The sequence below is a fragment of the Drosophila bipectinata genome, chromosome 3R (genome assembly GCF_030179905.1).
Source record: "Drosophila bipectinata strain 14024-0381.07 chromosome 3R, DbipHiC1v2, whole genome shotgun sequence".
Taxonomy (NCBI): Eukaryota; Metazoa; Arthropoda; class Insecta; order Diptera; family Drosophilidae; genus Drosophila; species Drosophila bipectinata.
In genome coordinates this window covers 14,188,606-14,199,530 of record NC_091739.1, presented here as the reverse complement: position 1 = coordinate 14,199,530, position 10,925 = coordinate 14,188,606, and the positions used below count along the sequence as shown (strand labels likewise).

Sequence of the window (10,925 nt, the reverse complement as noted above, 5' to 3'; positions counted from 1 at the left end):
ATCAGAAAAAAGTTATATCATGACTAGAATTATTTATAAAAAAATTAAAATAAACAAATCATTATTTTTAAAAATTAGAAAAGTACTGTCTTAATAATTAAAATAATAATAATTACTAGAATAATTTCCAGTGCACTTTCTCTGGCTGTGAAAACTCACCCTCTGGCATAGCCTTAGTATGTGTTTGGCTAAAAGTAGAGCAGCAACCGATGGTGGTGGATTCCCGGCCTCGTCTCCCTCCCTCCCCTGCCTTGGAAATTCATGGCTGCCGAGATGGCAGGCAGCCAGCAGCGGCCATGGATTGCCGTCGGAGTATCTGACAGATACACAGCCGGCAGTTGCCACAACGCATGCACAGTGCGGCGCTTCTTGGGCGTGGCACGCCGACTACAGGCCGCAGATACATTTACATGCCAGACCGACTAGTTTATGTAAGCAGCCTGTTTTGGGCCGCAGCGACGATTGATGCAGGATTTTGAGCTGTTTTTTAGTTGGGAGACCAAATCCCGGCAGCCGCTGAATGACGTTGAACGGGCGGCCCATGGCAGCCCTGGGTGGACCGGGGGAGCATTTGCCTATTTGCCGTAAAGCCTGTCCCGTGTGTAATTTACGAGCAACTCGACGTATGTTGCGTAGGTGAGATGAGCCGGAGAAGGAGTCGGAGTGGGAGTCGGGTGGTGGGGAATACGGAAAAGACCAAGACTGCCGGGGCACGGATTTATGGGCGCATCATAAAACAATTAACAAGACCGAAACTCGTGCCACATAAATTTCTGCAGCTTCCAACTTCCCATTTGGCTCGTGGATTTTGGATTGCGGCTTGTGTTACATTTCACAACGTTTTATTATTTTAGCGGCAAGGCTCTGGGAGGGAGGAAAGATGGTGTGGCTCTTTTTTAATTAACCACACAAGATTTCTACTCATTTTCATATCGTAAACGTTTATCCAACTTAATAAGTCGTAAACACCGCTGCGACACAGCCTCTAACAAAGTTTCTTGTTGGAATTGCAGGCAAGGGCCCTGAACTTGGCCCGCATGTGTGTGGGATTTGGCGATTGGACTTTTGCTGACTCTGCAGGTGAAAGTCTCTGGAATGGCAGTGGAATGGGGCATGCCACATCCTGTACCGCTTTAGATCCCTCTTTCTATATTTTTTTTTACATATTTTTAGAGAGCCGTGCCCTGTCGCATATGCAGGCGATTACAAGACAACGCCGGCAAAGGTAATAAAAGAAATCGTTAATAACCAGCCGTGACAATGGGTGGAAATTGGTGTGAGTAGGGTGTTTTATAAATATAGAAAATATATAAAGTACTACCTAACTGTTCAGAGTTAAGTTAAGAACTGGAGTATGTGTCTGAAAATATCTTAGTTAGATTCTATTACTAGTTTTAGATCTTTTTCTAAGCATATCCTTCCTCGCCCATTGTAAAGGTTGCTATTAATTTTATATTTCCTGAACTGCGAGTGGCTAAATGCTTAAAACTGAAGCTTCAACCTCATTTAATATTCATTGCTGCTTCTGCTTTTTCTCCTGTTGCAGGTGGTGGAGATGCTCGTGCAGCTTTTTGTTCCAGCAGCACCTGACAATATTTTTTTAATGACCACGATTAAGACCCCTTACCTACCCTACCCCCTACATCGCTCGATTTAATTAAGTCGTCGCTCCACCTTCCTGTTCCCTTCCCGGCTCCAGATGGGATTTACAGCCCCGCCCACTCTGGGGATGGGTGTTGGGGTATACGAAAATATTTGTGACATTTTTTGCTGATTCCATTGTTTGCCTAATCTCTGTTTGCAGAGCGACCTACCCGAGTTTTGTGTGTGCGCCCCGTCAGCAACTTGGAGTCCTAAGGGGTTAGCCACCACACTCCCCATACAGCAAGCACACCAGCGGGCACATAAAGATCCACATTCAAGGGAGTGGAAGATACTGTCAACATGTTTGTTAATGCCATTTCGGAATTAACAAGTTCTGCCAGATAAACTTTGAATTTCATTCCGGGCCCGAGCCGGAATTGGCATGTGGCGTGGTCTCCTCCGCCCCTCTGCCCTGACTTCTCCCGGGATCGGGATATATAGCCCATAAACTGCGCATGTTACATTCTTGGCGTATCCTTTTAACCCTTTGACGGCCGAGTGGGCCAAAAGTGACTTGCCACTCCGATTGGCTTGCTTGGCACTGCGATCCGATCACCGTCACCATCGCCGATCACCGACGGCCGGCCGGCTTTCGACTCTGTGTGTGCAGTTTTTTGTTTTGTGAGTTTGAAGCCATAAACTTATTTATGAGGCCATTAAATCATCATTATTGTCCAGGCGACCTTGAGCCACTAGGCTGGCGGGGCGGAGAGAGTTTTTTTCTCACCCATTCCGAGGCACATTCGCTTTCTTTTCATTTCTTTTATTTGCCTTTTTATTGTTTGTCGCCTTTTAATGGTGCGTTTTCCTTTTAAGCCTTCTGCTGCTCTCCTTATTCTCTTGCCCTTGTCTTAATTGGGTCAGCAGTTCTGTGATTTGGCTAAGAAAACGGCCAGCTAATTGCCGGGAAGGTTAGCGACTTGTGAAATAAAATTCTGAGTAGTCTGGTGAAAAAACATAAAGATCTTGGAGGACAAACTGGAGAGATTGCTAAGCAAATATATTATTTAAACAAATGACTTAATTAATATCATTTAATGTTTTACGGAAGGATAAACATGGATCCTTTATTGTTCAATTCATTTAGGAAAAGTGTCTTCCAACCGCGACCTGTACTAGCTCTAATTAATAAAAGCCTAGAAAGCGAAACAAGTAATCCGTAATTGGAGTAATTTATCCAAAGAGGCGTAAGTGGAAGGCCGGAAAAGTTTGGGGACGGGGCATCGTTGGCTTTTATGGCGGCTTGATATATGTTTTCCTTTCTTAGCGTTTTTTTTTTGTGCGAAATTTCTGGCTGATAAAGCAATGGAATGACGCGCACGAGTAGTTTTGCTTTTGACTTTCTCGACAGGCACCATTTTTCTTGGCCCTGCTCTGTTTGGCTGTTTGTGTAAGTTTTCCATTTGGATAATGGAAAAAGGCCATTTCATGCCATTTGCCTGGCTTCGGCCAGCGGTCGGGGGCAATTCGAGGCGCACTACTTCGGAGAGGCTTGTGGCTAAGTGGGCGCGGCGCCACAGCCAATGCTGCCACTTGAGCTACGCTGCACAACAAGAAAAATAAAAAGCTTAATATTTTAGTAAAAATATAAGCAAACATGTTGATTAAATGGTCCCCAATTTTTGGTAAATTTTTATTTCATATTTTTATTAAAAGATATCTTTTAAAAGACACCAATTCTGCATATTTTTTCTCTCTGCCACAAAAGATCCTTTTTCTGCCCCGTGTCTCTTGTATGTGTGTGTTTGCTTTTGCCTTTTTTTTACATTTGCAAAATGAATTGTAATGAAGTGGAATGGGGCGTGGCAGCAGCAATGGCCGCCCGCCGAGCAAGTACGCCAACAATAAAATCATATTCGACGGGCGCCAGCCAGAGAGCTCGCATATAATTTTGCACAGAAAGTCGTTTACAGTGTCTCATGCGCTCCACTTGCTCCGGGGTCGAGATCGCCGGAATGGGAACCAGGGGCCCAAGGATGGACGGAGATGGTGGGATGACGGGGGTCGTGTTGTTTGGCACTGCTTTTATTGGTGTTATTAGGTTGAAAGCACTCTAATAATGGTCGCCTTCGCCTTCTGATGTGGGGCACTTAATGGGTTTCAGGTCAGCAGTCGCATAATGCGAATCACAGATTTCCAGCAGAGCGGCCAGAGGAGGAGGTGGAGTCCTAGGACCCATCATCGGGAGCAGCCGATAAAACTTGATTACCAGCGGGAAACGGGAGGTCGGGGAAAGGGGAGCTCGAGACCGAACAGATCGGATTGCAAATGGAGCAGTCCGCTGGCCTGGAGAACCAATCGAGTCGATTCCAATAATTTGTAAAGCAAGAAGAAAAAATCCATTCGGTTGCCATTCAACCCGCGATGATAAAATGCGTAAATCAACGCAAATTTATGGCTGAAACAAGTTTTTCATTGGCGCTGAGCGAAAAAACAAGTCCCCGGCACTGTGGATGAAAACAGAAATTTGTCTCAGCAAATTTATCGCCCCTGGTGGTCCCCGATTTACAGGACCAATATGCTGTCTATTAAATCCAATATCCAGGGGGTGTTTGTCGAAAAGAAAAAAAAAGGACTTTTAATAAAAATACTTTCTATAAACCTTAGGGCCTTGATGATATTACATTTTTTTTTAACCAAATAAGAACATTCTATTTTCCTCTTCCATTGTTCCCAAATCTATATATCTTTGTTTGGCTCTATATAAATTGCTAATTTTATGGATATCCCAGTGTCTTCATTAATGAAGCGTCTGCGTAAAGTTCAGATAGAAAGCGTAAAGCCCTGACACCTGAATTTTGGCATTTCTGAAGAAAAAAAACACAACGAATCTTAAATATGCAAATACCGATGTGTGTGGGCGGATGTTTGAAATCTTCCAAAAATACAAAAGATATTTTCAATTTATTTTCAAGTACGAGTATATTCCTCTCGGAATATGATTAGCTGGGGAATTTACGACTTCCTTTCGATTATTTTGACAAGCGAATTATGCCCCTTGACAAGGGTCCTTACCAGAGTCTATCTCGAAAGTAAATGCATCTGCAATGGGTTCTTGAGTAATCAGAAAATCGAATTCAGCCATTTGTCAAACAAGTTTTTCGTTTGGATATCGGAAGAAGCCAGTATGGCTGCAGTGGGTTTCCATTTTCCATTTTCGATTTTCCATTCTGTAAGTACTGCACTTGAATTTTCATTTGTAATCAGTCGGCGTTTTGATTTTTTATTTGTTTTAAAATTCCAGACCCGTTGCCTTTGATATTTATTGGCTACTTGACTTTCCTACTTGATCGAGCCTCGCCCCGCCCGACGTCTTACTTTTGGAAATCTTGCTCGGTCTTTGGCATATGAGTTATAGTTTTTCCTCAGGCCTTCGACGGTTGACAATTTGTTTAATTATTATGGCATTTAGAATGTTCCCGCCCCGTCATATTTCCATTCATCTTTGATGGCTCAGCACACGTGTTTGGTTTCCTTTGCCTAGTTTTCCCATTCAAAGTTTTATGTTGGCCATAAATCAATTGGAAAAACAAGCGATTTTAATTTGTGGAATGATGTTAGTTGGACTTCAGTCCAATAAATTATATCTCACAGAATCAAACATAATGCCGGTCTAATGGGAAGTTCTATGTTCTCCTAACAAGAAAGATCTCTAGGTTCTACTCTAGAATCTGAATCTTTTTCTCCAATTCTTGTTGGCTTCGAAATTGATTCTTATTTCCTTCAAATTTGGAAATCTGTTTCGGAATGTTTTCGACAATATTTTTCTGCTCAGAAGCCAGAAATCCAGCGGCGACGTCAACGCCAGCCAGCAGCACAAACACTTTCAAATCAGACTCACTCATACAGTCGCAAACTCTAGATGCAATTGTATTGGTAAGCAAGCGAAGAGTATGATTCTCTGAATATTCAGATAGGAAAGAGAATCCGAGAAGTGAATGGAATTTCAAACAGCCCGCTGCCTCGCTACCTCGCCCGCTGCGTAGCGCCATCTAGCCTTGAGCAGGCGAAGTAGGCATGCATACCCCCACCGCCAGAGGTCGCTAGGAAAGATGTAGGTAAACAGCGCGTAGACAAATTTCGATAAATTTTTAAGCCAGGTCTAAAAGGAATATTTTTTTTAGCAATTTAAGTTTTTGTTTTTATATTAAGAGATATATTCAAGATTATTTGAGGCATTGATCAATTTTCTCCCTTGAATTGCGCAACATGATAGACAAGAAAATACGTTTTACAAAACTAATTAGCAATTATCATGGACCGTAATCATTATAAACTCATAAAATTTCAAAATCACAAAACAGATATTATTATTCTCCCATCGAAAAAAAAAATCTGAAATATTCATTCTCTGAGCGAAAAAATAAAAATCAAAAATAATCATTACTAATTGTACATCTATCATCATAGACGTGTATGTGTATCATCTATGATGATATTATCATCAGTTATAAGTTATTAACAAGGTTTTTAACATTCTTTTATGAAAATATTCATAATATAAAATGCATACATTTTTATATTATTGTAACCTAAGCTTAGATTTATTTATCATTTCTTCGTTGAAAAGATAGTAATAAAGATAAAAAGCATAAAAAACGTGTTACATTTGTACAAAATTTTAATTTTAGGATAGGAATTTTTGTGAAATATAACTTTTAGATCTTTTTTAGGCTTGACTTAATAGAAGTTTTTTTTTGAATATAAACACAAAACTGATTCATTTAAAAATATTTTTATATTTTTGAAGTGATATCCACTATTTTAAGTTAACGGAACTACAGCGTCGGCAATATTATACTAGAGCCGTTCTGAAAAAAAAATACAATAAAAAAAGCAACGTCCTTTTCCACAAAGCAACTAGTAGTTCCTACTTTTTCAAACTCCATTGCACCATTTCCAGACTAATTTTAAAATAGAAAATTTGTTAGTTTCAAAGGACATGCGGGTACTTGATGTTCTGAGAACTATGAGTACTGAAAGACACTTCGTATACCTGCGGATTCAATTCCTGGCGATGCCCCGGACTCCGCACACAACAACCACAGTCTTTTGGATATCATCAATATTTATTTATATTTATATTTCAAATACCATTTAAATTTAAAAAATGTACTAAATTAAGTTAAATAAAAATTGTTAATATGTATTTTATTGTTTTCAAATAGGTATTCAAATTGAAATTGATGAAATTGCTTTTAATATTTTTCATCAAAATTCAAAAACAAACCTACAGAATTTCAATTTCAACGTTTCAATTTCAACGTTTCAATTTCAACGTTTCAAGGGAGGAGCCAAAAAAATTCGCCTTCGAGACATTTTTTTTTCAACTCAAGAAAAAAAATGAGTAAAATTCGCCTTCGAGCTGAACTCAAAAAACTCACCTCACTCATGTTAATTCTTAACAGCTGCTAAGTTTTTCAATTTTATTGAAATCATTCGCATCCACTCCCACGCATGCGCCGTCTCTGTCTAACATGGCGAAATGAATGATGACTTCTTTCTGCAGCCATTTTGAATGAGGAATGGCAGAGCGGCGCATGCGCCGACCATACGAAGATGGAAGTCGAAGGAAGGGGATGGGATGGAGGTGGGGGCTGTTGCAGAAGCGGCTCAGAGCTGGATTTTCCGTCGCTGATTTTCATTTGGATAAATTTATGCAAATGAGGTGGAGTCGCTTCAATATGGAAACTAGACTTGGCAGGCGGCGGAGCGGGGATTGGGGCCTGGGGACGGCATGCGTTCTAGGCGGGCAATTAAAACCGGGATGGCTTTATGATATCTCAGGGGTGCCGCGCCTAGGCGACAACGCCGTCGTCCAAGCCGGAGTCGGGGCTGGAGCCACTTTTTATTGTCGCGCTGCAGCGCATTGCAACATGTGGCATTAATTATGCGGCGATAATGTCTTGCTTTGTTGCTCAGATTTTTGGTTTTGGCTTTTTTATGAAAGTGTCGGAATAAATTACATTATTTTTGGGCCGTCTGTTCCCTGTTCCCAGGAACTGATAAGATGGAAACTCGAACTCGAACTGGCAAAGTAAGAGCCCCTTATCCCCGGAGCTCTTGGAATTTTAATGTGCGTGGGCGGTGTCGGTGGTGGTGACACGGTTGCCTGCATGTCCGCTCCTCGTACATATACCATACCTACATATGTATTCCTATTAATGTTCTTCTGAAACATATTCCCATTAATTTCCGGGGCCAGAAAGTGGTGCTCAGCACGCGCTTTTCTTCTCTCCCCCTTGGATGTTTGTCGCCAAAAAGGGGCAATTAAATTGTGACAGAACACCCATTCCACACGTCATCAATTACGGGCTTTATGTATTCATTGGTTTTTCGATTTTTGTCGGGGGTGGATTTGTGGGGGAACAGGAAGTCCCGCCATATGTGACAGTTACATCATCCAGGCCGTCACCAGCCGGGTTGCTCTAGATTCGGATTCGGGTTGCTCTACAACCCGTTTTCATGATCTCTTTCAGAGCGTTTTAGCCACGGTCTCGCCCGGTTCTTTGTTCTGACCAAAATATTTTGAGACCCGAGCTGCTGTAAACTGTTTATGATGTGGTCATAAATGACCCGCCTTCACGCTTTCGCCGACCCGAAAATCTCCGGGATCGGGCCCAGTTTGCAGGCATTGTCATCAGCATAATCCTCCCGAGTCCTGCGGATCTTGGTCGCCTTTTGCGTCACTCTTCCTCGAATGCCACTCAGTTCGCACTCAGCCATAAATCACTTCGAAGAGGTGTACTGGTATCTACACAACCCTTTTGGCTCTTTTCTACCTGTTTCCCATTCAAACTCTGGCCTCCTTCCGGCAACAGACGGTAATTTATTCATTCCAGTCAGCGGAGATCCCTTGCAGGAAAGACAACGTGTCTTTCTTAAGAAATACTTGTCAGTTTCGACTAACAGAATAGATCAAGATCGGTACTAAAGTTTCGATTAAAGGTGAACAATATATCACAGCTATAAACACTGAATAAATTAAGGCCCACAATGGGGAGTTGATTTAAGACTTGAGTGTATTTTTTATTGAAAACCAGTTTGCAAAAGCCAATTAATTAAAGTGCTATGAGAAGCAATTCAGAGTGTTAAGGTTAAAAATAATATGAAATTACTATCAGTATAATTACTAATACTCTCAATTATTTCACAAGTTTTATAAACTCCACTTCCATTAACAAAAATATAAAGTATACAGCACTTACCTCATGTTGGGGCTCTTTCAATTAGCCAGGTTAGTGGCGATTTCGTGTCTGGACGTCAATGCGTGACTGTGCGCCTTGTGGCAAATTCATTTTTTGTTGGTTAGCCGGTGGCCAGAGGACTACGAATGTACATGCTTCAGCAGCCCCATGAATCAGGCCAGCTATTTATGTCCCAAATGTCAAAAACGGAGGCCACAAATCACTTTAATTGAAGTCACGCCCCGTGTACTCGAGGGATCGGGATCCCAGGCCCGGAGTGGCTGCACCACCGGCTGTGGTGGTGCCCCAGTGACGACCACAAGGCGGAAATGCTGGCAAATTTATTTTTTCCATTTTTTTCTCTCTTGGTCTTCCATACTTGCACACGCGAATTTGTAATCCACATTCACAATTAGCCATTCGAACGCGCGCGGATACAGAGGCCATTGCGGGTGCGGATGCGGAGTCGGAGTCGGACGCGGAGTGAGGTCAAAGTTCTCTTGCTCTTTGTTATTATTATAATTAATTCTTGTATTTTTTGGCAGCAAACAAACCCGAACCGGCTTGGCTTGATTTACAGCCTGTTCTTTCGTTTTCTTTTGCCTTTCTTATTGTTATTATTTTCATCTTTTTTTTTGGGTCTGAGGCTTCTTCTGCGTTTCTCCGGCTTTCTCGGATTGCTGGGCTTTGTTGTTGGCCAGCTGGATCCCAACGATACACACAATTGGCACCGCCGATGCAGACAAAAGGCTCAAAAGTCCAACCTCGAATGCGACAACTGGCACAATAGACGGAGCAGCACACCGCAGCAGGACAATGGCCGCCAAGTAACGTATACGGAATACGGGAAACGGACTACGGAAAACGGGCTACGGGAGAACGGGAGCGGACTTGTTTTTTTTGGGTCTTCTGGCTCCGGGCGACGCGGCGGCGACCTGATGGCAAAGTGTCCAAAAAATAATATTTGCTGTTCACTTTGACACAAGGCAGCAGTCAGCAGTCGGCGGCAATCGGCAGTCGGCAGCCAGCGCGGTTGCAGTGGCTGAGGCAGCGACGTCGGCTGCGCAGCGCACAGATACATAGATACTCAGATACAGATACTGGAGCGAAGCGGAGGTTGGCGGCGGCCAAGGTAGCAGCACATTGTCCGCTGGTGGTGCGTCTCCAGGCTCCCAGGATAAGGCTCTGAGGATGATGTTGTGAGGTTGCGAGGTGAACAAGGAGGAGAAGGAAAAAGACGGAATACCAGAAGGTCGTAAACCCGCATCGACTGCGGCGCTGGCTGCGCGGTGGCAGAGAGACGACAGCCCGATGGCAACACTTGCGAGAACCCCAAAGAGAATGCCACTGAGTAGGAATGAGAATCCGGGCGAGACCGAGACCGACACCGATACCGACTCCGACACCAAAACCGAGACCCAATGCCAAAAGATGAAAAGCCATGAGAAGCGGCAATGGCAACGGCAACGGCAACGACGTCGGCGGTGGGTCATAAAACGCGCGTGTATCTCGCCTCTCTGTCGTGCCCCGGCTATCCCCGTCTCTCTTGCTCCTGGCCAAAAACAACCACCCGACCTGGAGCTCTCAGATACATACATACACATCCGTACATACAATGCCTACACTCACACAGACTGGCACATGTCCAATCATTTTATATACGCCATTTGCTGTCTGCCGCAGATACATTTGTATCTTTATGTGCGAAACAAGTCCCCGACTCATCCCAGCTCGACTCAACTCGTCTCGATTCGACGCTCGAAGCTGAAGCTAAAAACTGAAACTGAAACCGTCTGTATTTCGAGGCTGACGACATCGACGAGTCAATTTTGAATTCCAGTTTCCCATCGCGGTGGTTGTTGTTGCTCTAATCATTTGATTGTTATTCTTTCTACATTCTGCCCATCTTCAAACCACCACCGACTGTTCCATTGGGGTTCACACTGGGATGGCTGCTGCCTTGCTGCCTGCTGGCTGCCATCTCCTGTCCGCTTATCTTTTGATTACCAGATCGAATCGTATTGAATTAGGTACATATTCTCACCCATCTCGGGGCACTTCGGCGACAACTTTTTACCATTACCCCGCATATGC

The 10,925-nt window shown here is 43.2% G+C and overlaps 1 protein-coding gene across 2 annotated transcripts in view; it reads right to left on the bottom strand.

Annotated features, from left to right (window-relative positions):
• LOC122321574 (uncharacterized) overlaps positions 1-9,647 on the bottom strand; it is a 90,729-nt gene extending 81,082 nt beyond the window's left edge. The window contains exon 1 of one of the 2 annotated variants that reach the window (XR_006246147.2): positions 8,853-9,647. The gene's annotated coding sequence lies outside the window, so the exon portion shown is untranslated. Of the gene's footprint in view, positions 1-159; positions 222-8,852 lie in introns of those variants that run through there. The other variant, XR_011443052.1, reaches the window with a different exon arrangement.
• Positions 9,648-10,925: the final 1,278 nt, after the last annotated feature.